This window comes from Malaya genurostris, chromosome 3 (assembly GCF_030247185.1).
Source record: "Malaya genurostris strain Urasoe2022 chromosome 3, Malgen_1.1, whole genome shotgun sequence".
Lineage (NCBI taxonomy): Eukaryota > Metazoa > Arthropoda > Insecta > Diptera > Culicidae > Malaya > Malaya genurostris.
The window spans coordinates 93948183-93975148 of NC_080572.1; the positions used below are offsets into that span (position 1 = coordinate 93948183).

Below are 26966 nucleotides of genomic sequence, written 5' to 3' on the forward strand. Positions count from 1 at the left end.
TCAGACAGTTTTATGGGATTTGTACCTATTTTTGAGCATCGTTTGTGAAAAATACTAATGAAATTGGTAATTTTCCACTTCCAGTTCCGAAATCGGAAGTCGGATCCGGATAAAATGTTCTAGAAATTTTTAGTAAACTATAAGACCTTTCATTTGAATCTTAGTTTGTGAAAATAGGTTGGGCTGTTTCAGAGAAAATTGAATGCACGCTTTTTCTCTAATTTTCACATATTACCATGTAACTCCGCAACCGGAAGTTAGATCCAAATGAAATTCAATAGCAGGCTATGGGACCATTTTGATTTTAAGTTTTCGAAAATCGGTTAAGCCATCTTCTAAAAAAGTGAGTGCATATTTTTGTAGCACACACACACACACACATGAAAAAATCGTCTCTGGGACATTAAAAAATTTAGAGATTTCCGAAATCGAAATGTCTTAGAAATGCATGAAACGTCGAGAACTGGTATTTTCTAACATAGACGTACTCAGAACAGTGAGTTTAAAAAATCAATTTGGCTGTTTTGGCATCAAAAATGCCTTACTCTTCGCTACACGGGACCGGGTGTCAATTAAAAGTTTCAAAATAGCTGCGTAACCTTTTTCTGTCATAATTTTGAACGTTAATAACTCAGTCGTTTGTTGATGGATTGATATAATTTAACAATCAATCGATTCGGAAACTTTTAACTTAAACTTGTATGGCAACGTCATTTCAGTATTTCAATAGCATACTATTGAAAAAATGGCTAAATTCGACCTATGTTTTCATCCACCAATCCCAGTTGTACAAATTGACGTCATTTTCTTGTTCTACATAGGAGGCTTTGCGTCATGCATAAAAAACACCGCATCGTTCTGCGTAGTTTGAAGAGTAATCTATAAATATATGCTGCAAATCATTTCTTGATTTCAGTTGATGCTTGACTGTGAATGAAACAAGTAGCTCGTCCAGTGATCTGATGACTGGATTGTATATGCGTTCACTCGCTGGATTGTGGCTTTTGCATTATGTGTTGGTGAAATTTCCTGTTGTCTGCGCAACACCGTGTTCACTTGAGTGTCTTATTTATCATCTAGCTATTGAAGAATCGAATCAGCGTGGTTACCGATTCTTTTGAAATATCCCACGTATTTAGCAAAGTTTTGATCGATTTTGCCTTACTTTTCGCTACACAAGGATGGGTGGCAATTTAAAAAATGCAATTTGCAATGCAAATGTTTGAATTGACCTATGCTTTCACGAGCCAATAACAGTAACAGCGCGTGAATGATGTCATCCTCTCGTCCGATTTGCGAAGCATGAGCTATCGCACAAAAGGAAATCAATAAATATATGCCCAAATAAATTTCTGCTTTAGTTAACCCCATGCTGTGAGCAAGCATGCCTCGTAGGCCGGCGAAGGTGTTTAAATAGTGAGTGGATGAAAGTCACATCCATTTTCTCATTGGAAAGTTTCTTTTGTATTTGTGCGGTGTGTTGAGTTTAGTATAGTAGTATTTTATTTGGGTTCTCTGGTAACTATCAAGCCAATTTAGATTTATCGACGATAAATTTTTCGGATCTAATTTCATCGATGATTTGTGGATGGATTTTCCTCATTTAAATGATTCGAAAGCTTCAATATTGTACGCTTAAAAATGTTTTAATTTTTCAACGAATCGGTTGCATACTTAAATCTCCATTCCCATACGAACAAAACAGTGACGCGCGAGTGGATTCAGTATAAAGTTGTGTTATGATGATAATCATAGATAATCATCATAGGTTCATGTGGTGTCCGACCTCGCTACCTCGCTCGCTTGGACCTAACTAAAGCAAAGAAACCTAGCTTTGAGTAGACCGGACAAACGAGGCGGTTACAGGTTTGTATGCAAGAGGCCGCCGCTTCCGACGGCAGGTTGGCGGCCGACTGGCTTCGGTTATGTGGCTGCGCCCCAACAGTTATACATGAGAATTTCGGCGAAATCAGTTATACATGGCCCTTTCGACGAAATGACCCTTTCGGTAAAATGACCCTTTCGGCGAAATGACTCTTTCGGCGAAATGACCCTTTCGGCGAAATGACCCTTTCGGCGAAATGATCCGCTTCCGTATAAAAGAGTTCCAGAGGCTCACATATACAGAACTATTAGATGATACGATAAACTCAAGGTAAGCTTACTTGCGATTTTACATGTATCGTTTGAAAAGGACCCTCGTAGAATTTGGTTAACCGCCAGTTTCAATTAAATTATTATTAGCTTGCAAACAATAAGCGTCTGATGACTACACGCGTTGTAACTATGACAATGTTCATTCATGTGTTAATAACATCAAGTTACAATATGAACAAAATTTCGTAATTTTGTTGCGTATCCATTTCGTATATTCCTAATATGCCGAAGCGAAAATTAATGTAAGTAACTAAATTTTATGCGGACTGTTTCACATGTTTTCTTTCTCGTATTGTTGCCTTATTATTTTCTGACACTTTCCGAAGATTATCAACGATTTTTAAAAAGGATCAATAAAATTACACTATTACTGAGTTTACTGGCACAAAATTTTTCGTTGAAAAATATAAAAAATCTCTTGGATCGATTAATAAGTTTGTACGTTTTTCGAAAATTAGCACCATAGAATAAAATCGTTTCATTTGTACAGGTTTAAAGATTTAAACCTGTACAAATGAAACGATTGTTTGTATCTAAAATTGAGCTTTCAAGTAACTTTGAATTCATCATAATTGACTTCTAGTTAAAGGACGTTATTCAAAAACTTAAGGTGAAATGTAGCGTCATAAAATGCGCGCAAAATTTTATCCGCTTCAGTTGAACGAACCGTCGCACAAAGCATACCAAGAAAAACGGACACATAGAAACAAGAACTTTTTTCAATGATTGAGCGCAGTGGGTTTAGCTCTCGTTATATAGACTTGTAAAAATTTTTTAAAGGAATGTATTCCAAGACTTCCAAACCCAGACATTTTCCTGGTGTGGATTCAGTATTCTCCCAATACGGCTTCGCCACTCCTTGGCTGCGAAGTCTGTTGAAACAAATGGTCATATTCAACAATAAATGTAATACCAAGACTTTGCTTTGCTTGACGACGTTTATTCGAGTTGTTTATTATTATTGTTTGTATCACAGGTTAATGAACGATAATACTTGGCTTGTATTCATTTCATTCTGTAGCCTGTCAAGGTTGAAGTTTTAGTTTTGGTAAAAAAATTGCTACAATCTAAAATAATACCTTTTATATGATATTACACAGCCAAGCATTATTGCTTCAGCAACATCAATGCATTGAACACAACAGAGTTGGACATTATTAGCATTATAAATTACAGCTACTTAGAAAATAAACGATTTCTTACAATACTCATTTTATTGTATTCAACTCGTTTTTATTTCAACACAAAACCCAATACTGCATAAATTCGCGTCATTATTTGATATGTAATTTTTGCTAACGATATAATGCCACCGTGCCCACAGCGCATTTCTCACACCACCTCAATACGAAACAGCAGCGCGCAAGCAATAAAAAAAATGCGGAAAAGTTTATGTAAACTTTTTCAAATTTCGGTTGTTTTAGCTAAAATTTTATAATTTTGAGTTGCATTTTCAGATTCTTTGTGAAATTCTGCTACAAACACTACTTTTCACTTCTAAAATCATCCCCGTGGAACGGAACAGTAACCGTTTATACATTTCAAAAACCAATTACGGCTCGGCAAAGCAAAATTTCAAAATTCTAAGAATACTTAGTTATGATAAATTTGATTTCAAAAACTTAAGTGTTTTTGGTTTTTCGAAAATCGATCTAGTTTTTGAATAATTGATCAAAAACACGATTTTCGCATTCCGCTACATTTCACCTTAACAATGTAAAAATTTGTGGAAAGGGATCAAAATCATCAGTGCAGAGCAGTCCTAGCACACAATTTGGCTAACCCCTAAATGACCAAACCCGCACCGGCCAGAAAAAGTCGAACCATGTTTTCGTCCGGCACGTCAGAAAAGACATTGCACTCCGTTGCAAAACACAAAATGTTCTGTAAATAGTAGAAACTTTACGCCTGCTTAGTGGTTCAAATTGAACTGCCGAGTTTAGCACTAAGCAGTTCAATTTGAACTGCTCTGCACTGATGAGTCAAAGACGAAACGTAAAAATCATTATCTTTCTTTTTGTATTTATTATGGGGACCCTAGAAACGTTTCATTTTTAATGTTATTGTGATCGGTCGTGTCTTGCATACAACCCTCTAATTTTTATTTCGGAAGAACGAGTCACGTAGCAACTGTGCCGTTGGAGTAATATAAGACGGTCGATTCTGAATAGTACACAACCATGACAATGCGAGCTCTCACATATCAGCTCAAACCAGTGCCTTTTTGACCAGCCTAAACTTCGAATTGACGACAGGGGCAAAAATGCTTTTCTGCTTGGTTCGAACGCATGCAAAAGTGTATGGATCATCATGGACAATACTTTGAAAACCAATAAAGCCATTTTCACTTAAAAATGTTTGTTCTTATTCGCTATTCCCGAAATATAAGTAGTGGCCCTCGTAGAGTAGAAATTTGATTTGCTCGAAAAATTCGTAGACTTACAGGGACACCCTATACATCAATAGTTTTGGCAAATAGCGAAGCCACACTTGACCATCGACGAAACGTGGAATGAGACTCCAGAATCAAAACTTGTTATGCTGCAGTGGTTCGGTGCTACACAGATAAAAATATTTTGTGAATTTACATTTATTTTCATGCACATATTTGGAGCAGGTAATTAAACATAAAAATACTTTACAACTCTGTACGTTTCAATATAATTTAATCGCAAAATAAGCGTTAATTGAAAGATACAGTTATATTCATTGAAAATTCAATGCAATTCAAATTAGTTTTGCATCGATGAAGGTTTTCAATCAAAATTTCGATTCAACTCATGTCTATTCCATGTTACTATTGATTTACATCTCGTTTAAATTTCATTATTTCTTTCTGTGTAGCTGAAAAGATCGTAGATTTCAATAGCTACATGAATATCAAGTTTCGAGAAGTAATATACCAGATTATTGAAAAATGCAAATTTTGCTGTTTTTCAATTATTGCTATACAAATATGTAACTAATCACAAACAATATTAAACTTGATCACCATTACGTCACGTTCTGCAGTTTGCTAAATTTGGCAATTGAGATTTATTCATATTGTGTATCTTGCAACAAAGCAAGAATTTCAACTTCCACGATATGCAAGGTCTGTGGACTGTGAAGTAAGTCTTACTAAGTAATAATTAAAAATGTTCTAATTGGATCCTGATGTTAACAAGTACCAGTAAAACACCTACACCCGGAGAAACATGCATACCGACACGATGCCAAGCGGTTTTGCGAGCTATACAAATCATGTTGACTAATGGTGACAGATGCAGGCTAACGGGTTTAAAAATAAATATCACAGCATCATTCCAAGAAGCGACTGCGAGACGTGATTACCGTGGAGAATTCTAGCCGTTTGTTCACTCATTGCAGTGTGTATTCGGGAATCGATGTGTCCTCTATGTTACTATGTTATTACAGATCCGTGGATCACTGCTCAACATACTGTGCAATTAGCTAGCGTTGAAATGTATGTTACCATATTGCCAATATTGGCTTTGGAATATATCTCAAAAGGCCTCATTCGAGTGGCAATTCAATGATATGATTTATGGTTGATAAAAAATATTTGCCTATATCGAGTGGCTGCGCTCCAGGCTGATCCATGATAAATCCATTATCTCCAATGACAATCTCTTCTGATATCAACAAGCACAAATGAGCTACCTTCAGAATGACTAATCCAGATTATATGCCAATTAGGTTGCGGTTTACTGGTGCTTATAATTAATTTGATATGATTTGGCTTACAGTCACTTTGATATAACCTTGAATCGAGAAATCATTTGCTAATATAGAAGGTTTCTGTAACAGCTTCTTCCGTACAGCAGAATAACAGATTAGCCAAAACAAATAGACACAGAGTATGCTACACAGTTATAGGGCATAATGATTTCAAATGATTGTATCGACATCAATTGCAGAAACCAGTTATTGAACTCCTAAGTGTCTAACACACGCTAAGAGGCTATGCTGCTGATGGCATATGCCATATCCAATCACTACATAGATAACCGAATATCACTTCCTGGTTTCGGTATCTCACATATTTTCTTTTCTGTAAAATTCAGTTCTTTGAATACATAGAATAGTATGGATCCGCACACTGGGGATTTATGGAAAAGCTCCGAGAAAAAGGGTTCACTGTAGCATGATACAAGCTTTCCTTCTGCTGGACCATAACAAATAAAACGCTACATTCTAATCTATGAACCTGTACCGTAGAATCGCAATGAAACGACGGCCCTTTAATTAATAAAATCTGTAAAACTCATTCTGACCCCACGAATGCCAGCACTGAAGCATGAAATTTCATTCTGTTCGCTGGCTGGAGCTCGTTTGGAAAAGAAAACATTCACAGAACGCAGTCGAATCAGACCGACTTGATAGTGGAGTGCTACTAAATAAATAATTATCAAAGTATCAGCAATAGTGCTCAAACCACTGCCGACCGTACCGACAGACAGCAGCGATGTCGACAGGAACGATGGAAACGTCCAGCATTAGAGAGAGAGATTAAATGTTGTTTATCGGTCTCACTGTGTCTTACACCGGTGTACCGTCTGACGTTGATTTATTTGCTACTTCCGTGTGGTATTAATTTGTATCATCTGGTGTTAACCGTATATCTTCCATCCAACAAAATAAAAGATCATATGCAAAAAAAACTGTCATTTTCGCCAGAAAGTTATTTATGATTTTATGCACGAATACTGCTATAGGACATAGCGGATCAATGCCAGACATTAACAACAGAAAGCGATGGTAAAATCAACGTCGAAGTGCTCCGAGTTGGATGAGACTTTGTCCACGCCTTGAGTATGGCAAACCATTTGTTTTGTATAAACTGAATAAAAATTATGTCAGAAAAAAGTTTCAGGAAATCGATCAAGCACTTGAGAAAAAAAGCTCTGAAAAAATATGAACGCTTACTTCAGTAATTATGAAAATAATAAAAAAAAAATCGACTGAAAACAGTCTCGTTAATTATTACTGGAATACTGTTATTGTTATTGAAAACAAACATGTGACGGTGGTTTTATAAGTGCTTTTTTAAAAAATGGAGAAACTACAGCTAAGTCGACGCATATAAATGTTTAAAATTTTATGCTTTTGATAATAAATAGTCATTTAAATACAACAATATGATATGAATTAACCATCCTCCTGATAATTCGAAATGAAATTCGTGACCAAATCTGGACGGATTAAATTTGAAATAAAATTAATGTGCTGCTAGTTCAATTTAAGATGCATTTTTTATTCATGTAATTGTGCTTTATTAATTATCTTACTACTAATTATATTTACTCAATTAACAACTAATTACAGTTACTCAACTCAAAATGCATGAACAACGAACTTTTGAGTTTTCTCCAACCATTGAGGGTCTATACAGACTTCTCTACAACCGATCTAGCTTTTGTCCAAGATTTTTGAAATTTTCCAATAGTTGTAGCTTGTTGTTTATATTGAGAGAGCTCCATTTTCACCAGAACCCCCACCAATGAATTCGCCTCTTTTGGTACAACATGTACTCCATTCGCTTAATACCATTCGAAAACATTTTTGGTGTAATGCCAAGAAGCCAATTCAGGATAGAATAGCGTAGAAGCGTCATGGCTGCTTAGGTACCCGGAATTCTCATTTTTCTAAAAAAATATTTATTTATTCGTCTACATCTATATGGTCCCTTTCAAAGTAATCCCCCCTAGATATAATACACTTATGCCAGCGTTTTTTCCAGTCTTCGAAACACCCCTGATAGACACTTTTTGAAATGCTCTGTAGCACTCTCAGCGATTCTACCTTTATCTCTTCAATCGATGAAAAACGCTGTCCTTTCATGGGTCTCTTCAACTTTGGGAACAGGAAAAAATCACACGGAGCGATATCTGGTGAATAAGGAGGTTGGGGCATGATTAAAGTCTTGTTTTTAGCCAAAAAATCACGATCAAAATTCAGCAATTTTGGAACGAATTTTGCTGCCGCTCGTTTCATGCCTAAAACATTTGGAAAAATATGATGGCATGAGCCAACTGATATGCCAACTTCATCAGCAACTCCTCTAATAGTGATTCGGCGATCATCCATAATCATTTTTTCCACTTTTCCCACATTTTCATCGATTATTGACGTGCTGGGTCGACCGGAGCGTTCGTCGTCTTCAACGTCTTCGCGGCCATCTTGGAAACGCTTATACCACTCGTAAACACTTGTTTTTTTCATAGCAGACTCACCGTAGGCTCTCTGTAACATTTCGCACGCTTGGTTACACTTTATTTCATTTTTCACGCAAAATTCAATACAAATTCTTTGACTCTTCAATTCTTCCATTGTTTAAACTAACAAAAATCGCCGAGCTCAAAAACACGTCTACACTAGCCGCTACAAGACAGAATGTAAACAATGAATACAGTTGAAAATTTCACCATACATTAGGGACATATGTACCAACACAATAAAAAAAAATTTTGATCACCGGACTCTCCAGACGCGCGCAATTAAAAAAATTCCGGGAACTTTTTAAACAGACCTCGTATTTCCTTTTTGCCTTTCTCATATAGAAAGGTTATGCACTCACTTGAAAAACCGACTAGTAAAAAGTGTCATATACCGTTCGACTCAGTTCATCGAGCTGAGCAATGTCTGTGTGTGTGTATCAGATAATCTCAATAGGTTTTCTCGGAGATGGCTGAACCGATTTTGACAAACTTAGATGATGAAATGTAATGAAAGGTCTCACGGTCCCATACAAAATTCCTGAATTTCATCCGGATCCGACTTCCGGTTCCGGAGTTATAGGGTAAAGTGTGTTCAATGTTGTACACCGTCACTTAAACCGGCGAAACAAAAAACGTAAAAAATGTTGTACCGGTTTTCGGGTTCCTGTGCCGAAGGAGCATATAATAGTGAACCCACTTCGTTTTCTTAAGGATGACAAAAAACAGGTTTTTATTGTTCCGGTGGCGATTAAGCTTTGAGTTACACGACCACACCTGCATATAGCTTGCCAAACCAAATATTTTCTGGGAAATTTTCTTCGTCCTAAAATGCTCCTTTACGCAGCTCTGTTACATGGCAGTATATATAGAAATTCCGGAAAGTTGTTTGAAGTCTTCAAGCACATAACTTTCATCGTCCTTGAACGACTTCATACCTTGCCGGTGCTTGCACGAAAATTGGTGACAGTTGAACCGAAAGAACTGGTCTCTGCTGAAATGTTTGCTTCGCCTTCGCATCCTTCTGGTGATTTCTGAGTTCTGCTCCTAGCCAGAGCTGCTAAATGTCACTATCAACTAGCAACTTTGCACGACGAAGATTGGAAAGTTTATGTCACTGGACTGCTGCCAACCAGGCTCTACCAATCATCATATATTGAATGTCTGAGAGCCGATCTGTCATAACTTAAATTCTCTTGATATTATACTCACCAGGACACTCATTGATTGCCGATGCGATTGATATTATCTTCATTTCTCCTGTCAATGATTGATTGCGATGTGACTAAATATTAATCAAGCAGCATAAACATTGAATTAAATTCATGTACACCAATAAACACCGAGATCCGATGACTTTTTACAAAGAACAATGAACTTTATCAATTTATATTTATGTTAGTACTCTCATGGTATTTTTTTACTTCAACAGGGAATAGGAGAATGAGAGAGAGAACAAAATGCGTCACCTGTCTTTGACTGAGTATACTTCTACTTGGTCATTGAACTATCGAGTATCTCATTTGACAGACACTTTGACTGTACCGATTACAGTTGAGGATGATTTTAGTCAGTCTGTCAAGGTCATTTGACATGTCTGACAATTTGCAACTCTGCTCCTAGCCTGCCTTTTGTATCGGATCTAAAAACAAAAATTGGTTTTACATAACGAACGGACATATGTTCATCAATCTTCGAATTTTTTCACGCGTTGATGAAATATTACACCGAAACCTCCATTTACGAACTAAACGGAGGTTCGAAAAAAGAGGTAGTACGTAAAAAAAAGTTCACGTTATTTGGGATTTGGTTCGTGAAAAAAGTTAACGTTTTTTTAAGATATTTTTATTCAGACCTATTTGCGTACAAGCTTTAAGTGGCCGAATTATCCGATTTTTTAAATAGAGAATTTTTCGAAGTGGATCTCGTTGTCACTCTTTTTCTAGGAGGAGAAGGACTTCCATTTCCCTCCTGCGATGGTTGAAGGGCACTTGGTTCGTGGCTCGTCTCGGTTGTATTGTTGTTGGTGTCCGTCTTTGTTTCGTTTTCCTTGTTGTTCGTAGTCTTGAGCTCGTTGCTAGTTGCTTTAGATGCGCCTTGGTGTACATTGGTTGCAGTTACTGGTTGGTTTGATGGTGAAACATAAGTACTGCGCTCACTAGTTTTCGTTGTTTTCACTCAGTTTTCGTTGTTGAACGGTTGACCTTGTCTTTGGTTGAAGATGTCTTTTTCGCAGTTTCAGTGCAAGGTTTACCGTAGTGTGCAGGTTGTTCACAAAACTGACATGTAACCAGCTGATTTTCATAGATAATCAACGTTTTACATGGACGTGCCCCACCTTGACCACAAATGATGTAAGATGGAATTGCCTTACGTAGTTGCATAAGCACAACTCGCACGCCATTCCGGATGCCGGGGAAAAAATCCGCCACACTTCCCTTTCGATGGAAAGAACTTCACCGTACTGCGACATACTTTCCCGAACATACTCATCGCTGGACTGCGGGGGAAGGTCATGCACGCGTACTTGTATGGCATTGTCCACCATGTGCACAGGGATTTTGTATTTAATGTTGTCACATTCAACACTGTGCACCTCGTTAACCGAAGCGAATGCAATTGCATCGCTATCACGTTTAAACATAATGTACACATAGTTAGACGCCTTGTTGAATTGAATCTCACTTATATTATTAGCGTCTAGATGCATTCGTTCTTTAAATAAGATTTCAATTTCATTTGCTGCTGGTCTAACTTTGCAACGCTTGAAATCAATACAAATTGAATTTGGTCTTGAAGGCCAAGTTTCAGGCTTTGTTAAATCGTATTTGACCATTCCGTACACTCTATTGTTAACTGGCGTATTGTCTTTGTTTCTGTTGTTTCGACCGTAAACGATTTTCGACTGTGTCGGGTGAGATGCGAGCACGAACTGAAAAAAAAGTTTACGTTATTTGGAATTTACTCCTTAAAAAAGTTTTGGGTGATGAATGTGGAAACCGCGCATCATATGGCTATTTTCGGAACGGATGTGAAGAGTAAGTGCAAGAAAATGATGCTTGGGCTCGTTTCAAAATTCAAGACGGCGGATTCCAGTTTATTGAGATTACTTAAAACTCCTAACGATATGGGTATCTTCGGAACGGAATTGATGAGTAAATGTCAGAAAACGATGTTTGAGGTGGTTCTGAAATCCAATTTGACGACTTCGGGTTTGATGATATTCCTCGAAACCCCCTACAATATGGGTACTTTTGGAACGAGATTGAAATGTAGACGTCGGAAACGATATTTGAGGTGGTTTTGAAATGCAAAACAGTAACTTCCGGTTTATTAGTATTTTTTTGAAAGTTTTTGCCGTATTCCTTGCACTTGTTATTCCTTGAAAACACTATACCGGAAGTCACATCATTGAATTTTGAAACGAGCTCAAACATCGTTTATTGGAGTCCAATATGTTTCGGAAATTTCAGAACCACCTCAAACATCGTTTCCGACATCTACTCATCAATTCCGTTCCGAAAATACCCATATTGTAAGGGTTTTCGAGGAATATCAATCAATCGGAAGTCGCCATCTTGGATTTCCAAAATACCTCAAACATCATTTTTTGGAATCTACTCTTTAAACCCGTTCCAAAAATACCCACATTGTGGTAGTTTCCATGGATATAAATGAGTCGGAAATCGCTTTCGATGTATGCCAAAACCTCTTTTTACGAAGTAGGTTCTTAAAAAAAGTTTACGTTATTTGGGATTTGATTCCTAAAAAGAGTTACGTAAAAAGAGGTAAGTGTTCGTAAACGGAGGTTTGGGTGTACCAGAGATATACGTACTTAGAAGGGTCCATGTTTTGTTGCGAACATGCCTTATACACACTAAGATTTAATTCCTTTGTTCGGTAATATTTTTGACGAGATCTTTCGGTAATTTACAGAAACAACCGATATTTCGGTACATGGGTTTTATTTTACAACAATTAAATTTTCATTACGGAATCTGTATTAGATATACAATTGATACGGTAAACCTGAATAGTCGCCGAAAACGGTAAAAATCGTACTGTCCGTTTGGTAAAGTTATCTTCCAATAACCGAACTTCTGTGAAAACTGATTGTCATGAAACTAACTGTCAAACAGTTATTAAAATATTCAGTGAGTGTCTTTTTATTAACCAAACGAAAAAAATGTTGAAGGGTTCATCTAATGGATTGAGGTACAGGTGATAAAAGTTTTTAAGACATTAGAGCCACTAACAGCTTTTTGTTTACTTATAGGCAGACAATAATTTTGTATCACTTGTCCACTTGCTGCCAACACAAATCGTTCAAGGGTAATTTTTGTTGAACTCGACGGATTGTGCAGTGTTTTGGAAGGCGCTCATAATTCCGGACAGTCGGAACATCTGACACTTTTTTAATTTCTCGTGGAATAAAACCATTTTCTCCATTCGTTTTGTGAATATGTGTTGTTTTTTGAAATCCAAAAATCAAACAAACAAAAATTACCGAACAATCTGTTAGATCCATTCGGTTTACAGTTTACGGTAGTTGTTTGACAGTTCAGCAATTACCGAACGATCGGTAATCAATTCAATTACCGAACGTTCAGCTGTTGAAAATTCGGTAAAAAATTACCGAATACTGCGAAATTTTCTAATTGGAATATATTGTTCAAATTTACTGTTCTTGTAAGTGTAAAATTGTTCACAGGAACTTATTCCACAGGAAACTGAGTTCTACGAATTTCGTACCGAAATATCTCGAGCTACATCCAAGGGATAATTTAGCAAATGTATTGCTTCATTGCTTCTGATCTGTAGAAACACACCCTTTTATTTAATTACTATTTATAATCAAGGGACTAAGGTTTTGAAATAGTCTTTGTTAATTCTAATAACAAATTTTAAATAAAAAATTTATTTTATTGCATATTTTTTCCGATAAACTTTCTAATTGTTGATAAAAGTCTTAGAATTGCATGAAACGTTGAGATTTAGTGTCATCTCGAAAATTTTGTTTTTTTTTTTAAATCGACTTTTTGGGACTTAGAAAAAATATCAAAATTCTCAGAAAGACGACAGACAGGAAATTTCATGTACTCCCCCCTATGGTGCTTTTTCAAGATCAAAAATTTTCAAACTTTAACCGCTGGGCAGCATCCCTTACCCATGTCCGGTTTAGCTCAAATTTTGCATGAGGACTTTTTTCGAGATGCTTAAACATCTGAACAGTAGCGCTTTACGAAATTAGAGGTGATCCCAAAATATTGGCACCCTTATATACATTAGAGTAGTAAAAATCAACGTGTTTTGTCGGTTACGTCACTTATACCATTATATCTCCGGAACCAAAAGTCACAGCCATTTGGTCTTCGAACTTGATCAATGGTCCGATAGTAGCTTTCAAACGAGCATAAGTTTGTTAAAGTCGGTTCAACCATCTCTGAGAAAATTGAGCGCGTTAAAACACAATGCGTTTTGTCGGTTACGTCACTTATACAATCATATATCCGGAACCAAAAGTCACAGCCATTTGATCTTTGAACCTGATCAATGGCCAGTAGCTTTCAAATGAACCCAAGTTTGTTAAAATCGGTTCAGCCATCTTTGAGAAAATTGAGCGCGTATAAATATCTTCGAAACACACACACACACAAACATTTTCCGATCTCGTCGAACTGAGTCGAATGGTATATAAAACTATGGGATATCCGAGGCTCCGTTCGAATGTCGGTTTTTCCAGCAATTCTAATACCTTTCTATAGAGAAAGGCAAAAAGCAGAAGCATCCTATATCATGCTTTAATACTAGTTAAACGAAACTACTGAGAGCTGAGCCGACTGCTCACCTTCGACTCGGAACGGTGTGTGCTGTATAAATTAATTGCATTTTATTCATGCAGAGAAACGAATAAGCACCGATTACTCTGTCTGAACGGGAAATAATGAATTTCATATATTTTTCATTTCAGAATCCATTTCTATCCGCCCAACGTCAGTGAGTGATGCGAAGAACGGGTGCACTCCAACCAGATCCGATCAACGCGAAAATGATGAGATAGTGTCACATGTCAACATTGTGGCGTTTCTTGAAAGTGTATATAACGTTGAGTGAACAAAAAGTGATAATGAAATATTTTAGGCGAGAGTAAGTGCGAACATTGCAACCAGTGGGAGTTTTGGAAACCATCCTGATAACAGGTGCAATCACGTGTTGTTGTTGTTGTTTTTGTGTTGCGGAATATGTTTTAACGAGCCGAGAATCGATTACATTGTGGTTCGCCAGGACATGGAGGCTGTCAGTGTTATGACACGGAGAGCACGCTCCCGGGAAAAACATATTCAGGAAAACATCGAATCAGGTAGGTAGTTTGGTACGAACAATTCGTACAGCATTCGTTTAAAAACAGGAAACCACAAAATTGAAATTCGAATACGCGGACAGTCCCACCCTGAGGAAAACCACATACAATTACACCTTTCATAATAAAGTCGCGCTTAGCATGAAGCGTTTAAAAATATATTATTAATAATTCCCATGCGGCTTTTTCAAAAATAGAAAACAATGTGTGAATTAGTTCCACACTAGTTGGTACTACTGAGCGAGTAATTTCATCTAAAAATGTCACGGGAAAGATCTGATGCTATTAAGGTAGATTCAAAATCTGAAATTGTCTTGGTAGAGAATGTGATCTAATTACGCAGCACGCAATTTGCAATCTTCGATTACTTGGACCCCAGAAAATTTATCAAATATGTTAACTAATATTGTATCAAAAAATCTGTTTTCCCCGTTAGATACTGATTAAATTTAAAACTAGTTCAAGACGGTGCTACATTTTAACGAGACTAAAACATATCGTTGAAAGTCAATCGAAAGTTTGATTTATCTTCAATATATTATATTCGAGATCATAATCGTCATTGCTACTACAGGGTGATTTTTTAAGAGCTTGAGAACTTTTTTAAACAATAAAACGCATAAAATTTGCAAAATCTCATCGGTTCTTTATTTTAAACGTTAGATTGGTACATGACATTTACTTTTTGAAGATAATTTGATTTAAATGTTGACCGCGGCTGCGTCTTAGGTGGTCCATTCGGAAAATCCGCTTTTTTATCGACAAATTTTGTTCAGCGATGAGGCTCATTTCTGGTTGAATGGCTACGTAAATAAGCAAAATTGCCGCATTTGGAGTGAAGAGCAACCAGAAGCCGTTCAAGAACTGCCCATGCATCCCGAAAAATGCACTGTTTGGTGTGGTTTGTACGCTGGTGGAATCATTGGACCGTATTTTTTCAAAGATGCTGTTGGACGCAACGTTACAGTGAATGGCGATCGCTATCGTTCGATGCTAACAAACTTTTTGTTGCCAAAAATGGAAGAACTGAACTTGGTTGACATGTGGTTTCAACAAGATGGCGCTACATGCCACACAGCTCGCGATTCTATGGCCATTTTGAGGGAAAACTTCGGAGAACAATTCATCTCAAGAAATGGACCGGTAAGTTGACCACCAAGATCATGCGATTTGACGCCTTTAGACTATTTTTTGTGGGGCTACGTCAAGTCTAAAGTCTACAGAAATAAGCCAGTAACTATTCCAGCTTTGGAAGACAACATTTCCGAAGAAATTCGGGCTATTCCGGCCGAAATGCTCGAAAAAGTTGCCCAAAATTGGACTTTCCGAATGGACCACCTAAGACGCAGCCGCGGTCAACATTTAAATGAAATTATCTTCAAAAAGTAAATGTCATGTACCAATCTAACGTTTAAAATAAAGAACCGATGAGATTTTGCAAATTTTATGCGTTTTATTGTTTAAAAAAGTTCTCAAGCTCTTAAAAAATCACCCTGTACCACATATCGGCTGAGATCATCAAAAAGATAATGACGCTGATGAACCCCATAGGCAGCAAAAGACAAACAAAATCTCAAGTCAGTGACTTGCGGCAAAGCGGAATAGCGAGGATAGACTTGTGATGCGGTGTGTGTTTGTTTTCCGTTGACTGTGTTTCCATAGAGATATGACTATAATGGAATGCTGTGGTGGCCAAGTAAAGCGAAGCATGCTTGGTTCCTCTAGTCATTTGGACTTTCTCTTCATGTGTTTTCATATACAGGAAAGTTTAATTGGCAAAACAATTTCCCGGTTGGGAGCTAGCAACGAGTTAGAGTTCGATCTCTGCGGTAACATTTTCGCGGTTTTTATCACATAGTTGCATTCAGATGGCATTTTTTCAATCTGATACTGTTTCCTCGTTAGATACTGTTAACTTAAACTAAAACTAGTTCAATACGGCTTTACGTCTTAATAAGCCATTACGTGACATTATTTTGTTACTTGAAATAGCGGACCTGGAATGGATTGATAATCATTCCATTTCCAGTGTGGGTGTATAAAGAGATCTTGGTACATTTAATTGTACTATATTTACTAGTTATCGGTTGTTGTTATTTTTTGACGTGAACAGGTCTTACTTTAATATGGGGCAACATTCTATAATTAGCATTGTGGAAGATTGATAAGCTCTTGATTGCAAATATCTCACATTGTACTCAACATAACCGCAACCATTTTTTATTCATGCCATCAGAAGTACAACCAGAAATTTATGATAAAATAATCAGTAGTATGAGATAACAGTTGATTTTTGGCTCGGGTTGGTGGTTGAATGCATAGAGCGCTGGCCTTTTACAAACCAGTTGTCGTATGTTCAAGCCCCGACCTGGAAAGAATTTTTAGTGTCAGTAGGATCCTAGAACTAGCCATGCAATGAATCTTTGCGCTATGAATCGGTTGCGAAGTCTATTGAAACAGAAAGTTCAAATTTCACAAAAGGAATGTTATGCCAAGACTTTGCTTGCTATGAGATAACCATAAGTAACTCAAAATAATTGATTTGTTTAATTTTAAGAATCATGCTCATTGAAGCTCTTTGCTGAATGAGGGATGAGAAAGCCGACGCGACGATTTTGAACACCCCCGCGTTCCCGAATTACAGTGTACACTTTACCTAATTTATGCAAACAAAATATTTGTTATCCAGTCAATATATCTTAAAGCATGTTCGAAAATTGACCAGACAACGTAGCGTCAGACATCGACATATTTTGACTATAAACGATAGACATTATTTTCCTTGAAAAAGGCCTACATCAAAGGTCGAAACGTCGGACAGTAAACAACATTCGTTTGTATTATAAGACTGAGACAACCGTTTTACAGTTTTCTAAAATTTATATTCAGAATTCAGTTCCCTAATCCAGAACCGAAAATAATGAAGTTTTAAATACAGTTCTAAAATTCAGTTTAAAATTTCATCTCTATTATTCAGTGCCAGAATTCATGTTCTCGAACTCAGCTACAAAATCCAGGTCCTGAATTCATATCCAGGAGTTAGTTTCTGAGTTCCAATTCGGAGTTCAGCTAAAAAATTCAGATTTAGAATACAGGCCCAAAATTCAGTACCAGAAATTAGTTGAAAATTTTGTTTCAGAATAGGTTGTTAATTCTGTATTCAGGGTCTGACGCAAATTCCGATTATAGATTTTGACTTGAACTTGTACTTGCAACTGGAAATGAAGCTAGATATGATATATTACTGTCTCGATTCTGGTCGTGGACTTGACCCTATCCTTTTTCTGATTCAGATCCTGGACCTAGAAGCTCGAAATCCAAATTCTGAACCTAGAACCGGATCTGGACTTTCCACACTACGGATCCAGTTCAAGGTCCAGGTCTAGTAATACGGTAGGATTACCAATAACCAATAATGTGGTGAGCCCAGCTTCAACAGCTTTTTTGGCATTGCACTCGACAGAGTTTAGTACCGAACGTTTCTTTTATTCGTATTCACGTCATCCGGTTATGTCTCTGACATTACTCACTCTCTTTTTTTTCATTGACGGGAGAAGGCCGGTGATTTAATGTTCGTAATTGAATGAAATCAGTTGAAATCAGAACCAAGGTTGCTGATCCTATCAATGAAACATTACTCGTGAACTATTCTCTTCACCGGTGATGCTCTACCCGTGCGGCGAGCAGTTTGTATATATTCCGTGTCTGCTTTATTCATTCTTTCCTTCCACTCAGAAAATTGAACCGCTTGGCAAAGCAAGCAAGCATCATATATGCACTCTGTTCGCTCGCAGTGAGTTCGTTTCGAAGCATTTAGGTAGAAAGCTATTCGGTGGTGCTGATGACTCGCGTTGAGTCGAATTTTCTACTCACGGTGATTCGTTCTCTGCGACGTATGGCGGTACAACTGAATGACCGCCCAGGATAAAATTTTATTCCTGTATAAAGCTTATAAGAAAGATGTCGAATCTTTTTGAATTGTCTTCACTGCACATTTCTTCGGTGTTTGCTATACTTCAACCGTGATTTGTAGCATTAGGGACAACTTTGATACCTGCCAGAATATGTTATTGATTAATCATCAAACTGTAAAGGGTTATTAATGGAGCGTTTTTGTGTGTCGTAAATATGTAACTTTCACTCCTATTCCGTAGTTCTATAATAAATTCATTTTGTGTTTCGATCGAGTTCGACTTTTCCAAACAAATTATACCTCATTCGAAATGCCAAATTGGTATTTTTCATTCGGTCGAATGTAGGGTTGTTTATTATGCCTGAGAAGTAATAGTCCCAAGTTTTTGTCAATTATTATTGTTTCTCATGATCGTGAAACTATTTATATACCGATTACAAAGCCATTCGACGATCGTTTCCTTAATAGTTATAAACATATGTGATGATTGCTTTTAATTTCATGTTAATCATTCATAATAAACTAATAGTATTTGTATTGACTTCGAGACAAGTTGTGTCGAACCAAGTCAACTACCACAAAAGTTGAGACCAACTTTGATGATAAACACTATCAGTTCGTACAAATACTAGAAGAACCATAAACACCAAATAATTCCGTCACATTCAATATACAGCGCGTTAGAGCTACAATATAATAGAAACTAAAACCGAAATAGAACTTCTATAATTTTGTATAAGGCACTAATTTGGAGGCCAACATAAGATTTTACTGAAGAATGATATTTCTATTATTATCAAAAACAAACAAACTCTCTACAGTTACTTGTTGGAAACTGTGCCATGGATAATCGTGCAATGAAGACCTTCCGCAGTTTCCAATAACGAAATAAATATCTAAAAATCAAGTATCATACAATCAAACACAACAAAATTATCTGTCTCGTGACATTAGTGACGTTAAATAAAGTGGAATTAAATGCATTTTTTTTCTTGATCCTATATTTTCCTACTATCTCCTGATTATGTGATAACAGAATTATATTTCATTTGGACTCTTTGTATGTGATCCTTGAAGTATTCACCTAAAAATTTTTTTGCTCAACACAGTTTTAAGGTAAATAATACAATGAGTAGTTTCTAAACTGAATGTGTGATATTAGTAACAAAAATTCTAAATCGCACTATCTGACAAATCGATAAACCACGCGGATTGTGTTATTTTTCAAATTGAAATCGTTTCCTCTGTAATATGAATATTGTAAAATGTTATGAAATTGAATTTACAATTTCTTCTAGCGGAGGTTCTTTTTTAAAAAAAAAGCTAAACCGATCACTTCGTGAGTCAATTGTAGAACATTTTATTTTCAATACATTTTTGACAGCAATATCAGATTGTAATCTTAATTTGATTTCAGCTCATCAATTTCTCAACTGATATCACATTACGTTATTATTTTGCTGTTTGCTTTTGGAAGCAAAACTTACGAGGCAATAGTTTTGTGAAACTCCAAAAATGATAATATTAAATGCAAAAATTTAATGAATGCATTAAAATAGGTCTAAGTTAATAAGGCGATACAAAAATGCAAAAGTAAATTTCAATGGAACATCTATTCCTCCAATTTTATGTTGCGTTTTACAAAATGCTTCGACATCCTGTGGCAGTTGGCCGGAACCACAACCGTGATTCTCAATTTAAAAGTCTTAATTTCCTGATCGTAGTACAGTTATTCTAATCGATAATTTGCGTAGATGTATGGTAAAAGATGCTGAATGAGTATTTAGTTAGTAATGACTATTTCTTTGTTAGCCATTCTTCTTAATTGCTTTGATTTTTGCAGAGCAAGCAGTTACATGGTGTCTCTGTAGGTTCAAACGTTGTGGAAAACCCTGCACTCCTATTACTTCTATAAATCAAATCTATGCGAAGAAGCGTTAAATTGTGTTTAATATAATAAAAACATGAGAAAATAAATCATCCCTGGAATTAAAAGATTAGACTTGCCTCTATAATCAATATTCAGAATATATTTTTGTCACTCTATTTGCATTGCATATTGATATTGCGTATTGGACTTGATCATTCATAATCATATGTGATTTTAAAAAATATCACTGTAGATATTTCAGTCCATTTTCAAAATCATAAATAAAATAAATATCAAACCAACCCGAAAGAGAATCAAAAGTGTTGCTACAGTTATATGTGGAAAATAATTCCTTTTATTTTATTTCTTATATAAGCCATATAAACTGCAAAATTTTCACTTTACAAAAGTGACTGCCCTCAGGTGATTCAACTCCAGCTTTTTTAAAATCTATCTGCCATTACTTGCCGCAAAATTTCAACAGCACGGAGTACGAACGTGAGAATAGTATTCGGTGAAATCTGAATCAACTGTTTCATTAGTTTTATTGCAGTAGGAAGTACATTATATGTACATTAGTATACGATTTTAAACGACGTTTTGAAGTGGACTATCAGTTTTATTTATCAGTTTAATTTTTATCCAACTTAATCGTTTCGCCATCTTCCAATAATAAGTAATGATATTACCAGGGTTGCTGAAATTCGCCTCACGCAACTCATTAACGTTCATCGCCTGCGAACGATTCAAGAACGGAGACAGCAAAGCATGTAATGCCGGACGAGGCAAAAGCTATGCTCAATATGTGACTGCCTGAGCGACTCGCAAGAGAGAAGAGATCTTGCTTTTCATGCTTGTTGCTATTCCGCCGTGAGCCATTCTCTACCATTTCAAGAGCAGGTATCATCAGGCACGAGTAGCGCTTACATTGAGTCAATTTTTGACTCACTGCGAGTCAAAATGCCAGCAATCATGAATGCAAGTGTACGAAAAAAATTGAAGACAAAAATTAGCGATGCGATGGAAGCAATTTTTTATTTTGCTTAGTTTAATTGTCTCGTAGATATTGCCCTGATAAAAAGTGTGCGTTGAACATCACAAATTAGCTTGGAAAACTTTAAACGTAATATCATTACTTATTATTGGAAGATGGCGAAACGATTGGGTTGGATAAAAATTAAACTGATAAATAAAACTGATAGTCTACTTCAAAACGTCGTTTAAAATCGTATACTAATGTACATATAATGTACTTCCTACTGCAATAAAACTAATGAAACAGTTTATTCAGATTTCACCGAATACTATTCTCACGTTCGTACTCCGTGCTGTTGAAATTTTGCGGCAAGTAATGGCAGATAGATTTTAAAAAAGCTGGAATTGAATCACCTGAGGGCAATCACTTTTGTAAAGTGAAAATTTTGCAGTTTATATGGCTTATATAAGAAATAAAATAAAAGGAATTATTTTCCACATATAACTGTAGCAACACTTTTGATTCTCTTTCGGGTTGGTTTGATATTTATTTTATTTATGATTTTGAAAATGGACTGAAATATCTACAGTGATATTTTTTAAAATCACATATGATTATAAATGATCAAGTCCAATACGCAATATCAATATGCAATGCAAATAGAGTGACAAAAATATATTCTGAATATTGATTATAGAGGCAAGTCTAATCTTTTAATTCCAGGGATGATTTATTTTCTCATGTTTTTATTATATTAAACACAATTTAACGCTTCTTCGCATAGATTTGATTTATAGAAGTAATAGAAGTGCAGGGTTTTCCACAACGTTTGAACCTACTGAGACGCCATGTAACTGCTTGCTCTGCAAAAATCAAAGCAATTAAGAAGAATGGCTAACAAAGAAATAGTCATTACTAACTAAATACTCATTCAGCATCTTTTACCATACATCTACGCAAATTATCGATTAGAATAACTGTACTACGATCAGGAAATTAAGACTTTTAAATTGAGAATCACGGTTGTGGTTCCGGCCAACTGCCACAGGATGTCGAAGCATTTTGTAAAACGCAACATAAAATTGGAGGAATAGATGTTCCATTGAAATTTACTTTTGCATTTTTGTATCGCCTTATTAACTTAGACCTATTTTAATGCATTCATTAAATTTTTGCATTTAATATTATCATTTTTGGAGTTTCACAAAACTATTGCCTCGTAAGTTTTGCTTCCAAAAGCAAACAGCAAAATAATAACGTAATGTGATATCAGTTGAGAAATTGATGAGCTGAAATCAAATTAAGACTACAATCTGATATTGCTGTCAAAAATGTATTGAAAATAAAATGTTCTACAATTGACTCACGAAGTGATCGGTTTAGCTTTTTTTTAAAAAAAGAACCTCCGCTAGAAGAAATTGTAAATTCAATTTCATAACATTTTACAATATTCATATTACAGAGGAAACGATTTCAATTTGAAAAATAACACAATCCGCGTGGTTTATCGATTTGTCAGATAGTGCGATTTAGAATTTTTGTTACTAATATCACACATTCAGTTTAGAAACTACTCATTGTATTATTTACCTTAAAACTGTGTTGAGCAAAAAAATTTTTAGGTGAATACTTCAAGGATCACATACAAAGAGTCCAAATGAAATATAATTCTGTTATCACATAATCAGGAGATAGTAGGAAAATATAGGATCAAGAAAAAAAATGCATTTAATTCCACTTTATTTAACGTCACTAATGTCACGAGACAGATAATTTTGTTGTGTTTGATTGTATGATACTTGATTTTTAGATATTTATTTCGTTATTGGAAACTGCGGAAGGTCTTCATTGCACGATTATCCATGGCACAGTTTCCAACAAGTAACTGTAGAGAGTTTGTTTGTTTTTGATAATAATAGAAATATCATTCTTCAGTAAAATCTTATGTTGGCCTCCAAATTAGTGCCTTATACAAAATTATAGAAGTTCTATTTCGGTTTTAGTTTCTATTATATTGTAGCTCTAACGCGCTGTATATTGAATGTGACGGAATTATTTGGTGTTTATGGTTCTTCTAGTATTTGTACGAACTGATAGTGTTTATCATCAAAGTTGGTCTCAACTTTTGTGGTAGTTGACTTGGTTCGACACAACTTGTCTCGAAGTCAATACAAATACTATTAGTTTATTATGAATGATTAACATGAAATTAAAAGCAATCATCACATATGTTTATAATTATTAAGGAAACGATCGTCGAATGGCTTTGTAATCGGTATATAAATAGTTTCACGATCATGAGAAACAATAATAATTGACAAAAACTTGGGACTATTACTTCTCAGGCATAATAAACAACCCTACATTCGACCGAATGAAAAATACCAATTTGGCATTTCGAATGAGGTATAATTTGTTTGGAAAAGTCGAACTCGATCGAAACACAAAATGAATTTATTATAGAACTACGGAATAGGAGTGAAAGTTACATATTTACGACACACAAAAACGCTCCATTAATAACCCTTTACAGTTTGATGTTTAATCAATAACATATTCTGGTAGGTATCAAAGTTGTCCCTAACGCTACAAATCACGATTAAAGTATAGCAAACACCGAAGAAATGTGCAGTGAAGACAATTCAAAAAGATTCGACATCTTTCTTATAAGCTTTATACAGGAATAAAATTTTATCCTGGGCGGTCATTCAGTTGTACCGCCATACGTCGCAGAGAACGAATCACCGTGAGTAGAAAATTCGACTCAACGCGAGTCATCAGCACCACCGAATAGCTTTCTACCTAAACGCTTCGAAACGAACTCACTGCGAGCGAACAGAGTGCATATATGATGCTTGCTTGCTTTGCCAAGCGGTTCAATTCTCTGAGTGGAAGAAAAGAATGAATAAAGCAGACACGGAATATATACAAACTGCTCGCCGCACGGGTAGAGCATCGCCGGTGAAGAGAATAGTTCACGAGTAATGTTTCATTGATAGGATCAGCAACCTTGGATATTACGTTTAAAGTTTTCCAAGCTAATTTGTGATGTTCAACGCACAGTTTTTATCAGGGCAATATCTACGAGACAATTAAACTAAGCAAAATAAAAAATTGCTTCCATCGCATCGCTAATTTTTGTCTTCAATTTTTTTCGTACACTTGCATTCATGATTGCTGGCATTTTGACTCGCAGTGAGTCAAAAATTGACTCAATGTAAGCGCTACTCGTGCCTGATGATACCTGCTCTTGAAATGGTAGAGAATGGCTCACGGCGGAATAGCAACAAGCATGAAAAAGCAAGATCTCTTCTCTCTTGCGAGTCGCTCAGGCAGTCACATATTGAGCATAGCTTTTGCCTCGTCCGGCATTACATGCTTTGCTGTCTCCGTTCTTGAATCGTTCGCAGGCGATGAACGTCAATGAGTTGCGTGAGGCGAATTTCAGCAACCCTGATCAGAACCACTAAAAACACAACATATGCTAAGTAAGTGTTCATATTTTTCAAAATTTGTCGCCAAACGGTCAGAAACAAAGGTCAATAACATCCCGACGAAGAGTGTGCTTCTAAACCAATGAAACGTGATAAGTTGTGATGATTGTATGTTCGATAAATGGCGTAACATGAAGCGTAAAAATTTGCGCCTAATAAATTCCATATGTTGCATGATGTCCTAGTGAAAAACTGATCAGACAACTGTAGCAAATTCCAACGTGGACCGACCCTAGAGACAAAACAATTTTTGATAACAATGTACTATAAATTATAAAAATGCTCCGTATCTTAGATGTTACGAAAGAAATAATAATCATAAATTTGATACGTATCTGATGAGGAGAACAGATTGTAAAATGACATGCGAATACAACTATGAAGTTAGAACCGCGAAGCACCTATCACAGAGACGGGACTCGGACTCATAGCTAACTCCTATCCGGGGAAATTGTTTTTCCAATTGAACTAACCTGCATATGGAACACACGAACTGAACTGCGTGATACCCGATCTGACAAGTCATGCGCCATAGACTAAAACAAATAATCGGATGAAGCGATGTGCGGTGAATATGAGGTGTTTTTCAATCGTCGAAATACATATTCTAACGGATTCAGCTCGACGAACTGAGTGAATGGTATTTTGTGTGCGCGTTTGTGTATGTGTGCATAACAAAGTGACATAGATCAAAGTTATGGTTGGACTGATTTTGATCAAACCAGTTGCAAATTAAAGGTTTTCTCGTCAGTCAGTATCACTAAATATCACTTAAAAACTATCAAGTTTTTAACAATATCTGTCACAATTGTCAATTGTAAAACATATGTTTCAAACCTTGAATACCTTATGATAATACATATTGATACGGAAGCAAGATTGATATTCTATTCATAAGTTTGTGAGTTATTGTGTTAAAAGTGACGCTAAAGCAAAGCTTTGGTGTTTCATTCCTTTTGTGGAATTTGGACTTTCTTTTTCAACAGACTTCTCAACCGACTCTTACGTTGATGTCAGAGTGAGTGCGGAACGCGGACCAAAGCGAAGCGATTCAATGCGATGTACTGTTTTCGCATCGCATTCACTCAGACAGGTTTGCTTTGATCAAATGCAACTAGCTCGCACGCGCGCCTCGACGCTTCGCGTAACGCTTTCACTCTGACAGCAACCTTAGCGTACAGAATCATTGCATGGCTAATACTACGATCCTACTGACACTAAGAATCCTTCCAGGTCGGGGTTCGGACATACGACAACTGGCCTGTGAGACCAGCGCCCTATGCGTCGAGCCGCCAACCCGGGCGTGACACTTTTATTTTCAGAACAATACATCAAAAACAATTTCGTGTTTTAATTTTACACTGCTTCCTGATGGCGAAGTAAATAGCTTAGAAAATGTTATGGAGACTCCGCTCCATCAGAAACAACAATCAAACGTTGGTTTGCTGACTTCAAACACGGTCGTCTCTACGACCAGAAAACTTAAAAAAAATCCACAATGTGACACTATTTGAATGTTAAAAAAGTGAAGCTGCATGAGCTAGCTTACATCAAGGATGGCTTTTATCGTATCAAAGAACGTTCACTAGCAACTCTTCACACAATCAGTGTCATCAAAGAGAGACGGATATTATCGCAGCAACAAAAAAACCGGCATGGCTCATTTAACATAGAATAGACACCAGTGCGAGAGCGAATTTCTCTCGATGGCCTGTCTGAGAATCAAAGGTTAGCACGCTGCTGTGGGGAATCTCTCTAAAGCAGCAAACATTCGCTTATTCTCGTTTCGCGATCCGATTCTATACGGGCAGTTGATAATTGCGATAGAATCATTTTACTATGGCCGCTTATTCTAACTATGTGCATATAACATTTGTATAAGTTGTGTCTATGAAAATGTATGTGAATGATCCTCACAAGGGTTTTGAAATATTGCAACCTAGTATGAGAATCATCAAGTCGAATCATCGATTCGAT

The 26966-nt window shown here is 36.3% G+C and overlaps 1 protein-coding gene across 1 annotated transcript in view; it reads left to right on the forward strand.

Annotated features, from left to right (window-relative positions):
• Positions 1–26966, forward strand: part of LOC131438316 (adenylate cyclase type 2) — a 221295-nt gene that overhangs the window by 15695 nt on the left and 178634 nt on the right. Inside the window, exon 2 of the transcript XR_009230918.1 lies at positions 14347–14736. The gene's annotated coding sequence lies outside the window, so the exon portion shown is untranslated. The remainder of the gene's footprint in view (positions 1–14346; positions 14737–26966) is intronic.